Source organism: Triticum dicoccoides, chromosome 6A, assembly GCF_002162155.2.
Source record: "Triticum dicoccoides isolate Atlit2015 ecotype Zavitan chromosome 6A, WEW_v2.0, whole genome shotgun sequence".
NCBI classification, from domain to species: Eukaryota; Viridiplantae; Streptophyta; class Magnoliopsida; order Poales; family Poaceae; genus Triticum; species Triticum dicoccoides.
Genome location: NC_041390.1, coordinates 1,520,302 through 1,522,696, shown reverse-complemented (window position 1 = coordinate 1,522,696; position 2,395 = coordinate 1,520,302).

Here is a 2,395-nt window from a genome sequence, read left to right as displayed (position 1 = left end):
CACAACTATCTAAGTTGAGATTTTGCCTAAAAGCATCTAATTGTCACAAGGTGAGGGGTTTAGTAAAGCCATCCGCCACCTGATCGCGAGCAGGTATGAATGTGATATTCAGCAGTTTGTCAGCCACTTTTTCTCGAACAAAGTGATAGTCAATCTCAGTATGCTTTGTCCTGACATGAAAAATAAGGTTAGCAGATAAATACGTAGCACCAAGATTGTCACAACAAAGTGATGCTGCTTCTGGATGAGAGACACCCAACTCTTTCAACAAGTTCTACACCTAAATAACCTCAGCAGTAGCATTTGCTAGGGTCACTAGTAGAAAAAGGGCCTAATGTGAATCACATTAGTCCCGGTTTGTAACAAAACTGACACTAATGTGTCCATTAGTGCCGGTTCCAACGGCTAGGCGGGGGGAGCTAATTAGTACCGGTTCGTGCCACGAATCGGTACTAAAGATGCTGTGACAGGCTGTGGCCAGACTAGGGCCCCACCAGCACCTTCAGTACCGGTTCGTGGCATGAACCGGTACTAGGGCTTTTTAGTTGTTTCATTTTGCAGCTGTTTTTTAGTCCCACCTCGCCAAGCGAGAGGCACTAGCAGCGGTTTATAAGCCTTGAGTGCAGAGATGATGAAGGAGAGGCGCAATGCTCACCTGCACACGTTGTTAGCTTCAGGCCTTGAGGAAGTGGTGTAGACTGCACGGAGCTATAAGGGTTTCGGACGAAAACTACACATAGCTCTGTGCAGTCTATACTATTTCCTCAAGGCCTGAAGATAAGCAACGTGCAGGTGAGCATTACACATCTCTTTTATTTTTAATAACTCATTTTAACTCCGGATTTTTTTGCCTTCATTTGCTATTTTTAATGCATTTACTGATTTGTTTTGAGCTAAATGACCCTGAAATTGAAAAGCACTACAAATAAACTCTGAAAAGGTTGAAACTTGGCATGGTATATATAATCATTTCACCCACGTAGCATGGGCAAAAAAGTAGAGAGGGTTACGACAAAAACTGGATGCACTTCGTGTAAAAACTGGACAATCTCTTTCGAAGTATCAGGGTTTCGAACGAAAACTCATCTGTTACACCGGCACTTCAAAATTTTAATAACTTATTACAACTCCGGACTTTTTTGCGTTCATCATGCACCATTCATAGCCACGTCATCAACTTTCAACCCTTTCTGACATAATTTGCTATTTTTAATGCATTTACTGATTTGTTTTGAGCTAAATGACCCTGAAATTGAAAAGTACTACAAAAGGAAATCTGAAAAGGTTAAAACTTGGCAAGATATCATCATTTCACCCGCATAGCATGGGAAAAAAATAGAGAGGGTTACGGAAAAAACTGGATGCACTTCGTGTACAAACTGGACAATCTCTTTCGAAGTATCAGGGTTTCAGACGAAAACTCATCTCTTACACCAGCACTTCAAAATTTTAATAACTTATTACAACTCCGGACTTTTTTTGCATTCAGCATGCACCATTCAAAGCCATGTCATCAACTTTCAACCCTTTCTAGCATAATTTGCTATTTTTAATGCATTTACTGATTTGTTTTAAGCTAAATGACCCTAAAATTGAAAAGCACTACAAAATGAACTCTGAAAAGGTTAAAACATGGCATGGTATCATCATTTCACCCGCATAGAATGGGCAAAAAATTAAAGAGGGTTACGGCAAAAACTGGATGCACTTCGTATACAGACTGGACAATCTCTTTCGAAGTATCAGGGTTTCGGATGAAAACTCATCTGTTACACCGGCTATTCAAAAATGTACTGTATGGAACTAGCTACTTTATTTTTAGTGGTTCACACAAATTTCAAATACTCCAAATTTAAACTATTCAACTTTTTTGTAACTAAAGCAAAAATATTCACAAAGAAACTCTAAATACAGAAAAAAAAACTATATAAAAAATTATTTGCACGCTGCCCAGTGGGCCTGCTGGCCTTGGGCGTGGTTATTTTGGCCCATAAGGCCCAGCAGGCTCACAGGACAGCGCGGAAAAGTTAGGCCCAGAAGCCTGCTTTAGAGAGGAGCTCAAAGGAGCAGCCGCGGCTAGGTTTATAAATCAGTGCGGCTACCCTTCGCTCGGCGAGGTGGTACTAAAGGCGGGTCTTTAGTACCGGGTTGAGCCACGACCCGGTACTAAAGAAGGTGTGCTTCCAACCGCTCGGGCTGCCAAATTTGACCTTTAGTACTGGTTGGTGGCTTCAACCGGTACTGAAGGCCTCTCCTATATAAACAGCACTTACAAAAATTTTAGTTAGTTTTTGTTCATCTGCTTCGTCGCGCCCGTCCCTGCGCCGCCCCCGTCGCGCGCGCCACGTCATTGCCGCCCCCATCGCGCGCGCCCCATCGCCGCCCCAGCCCGTCC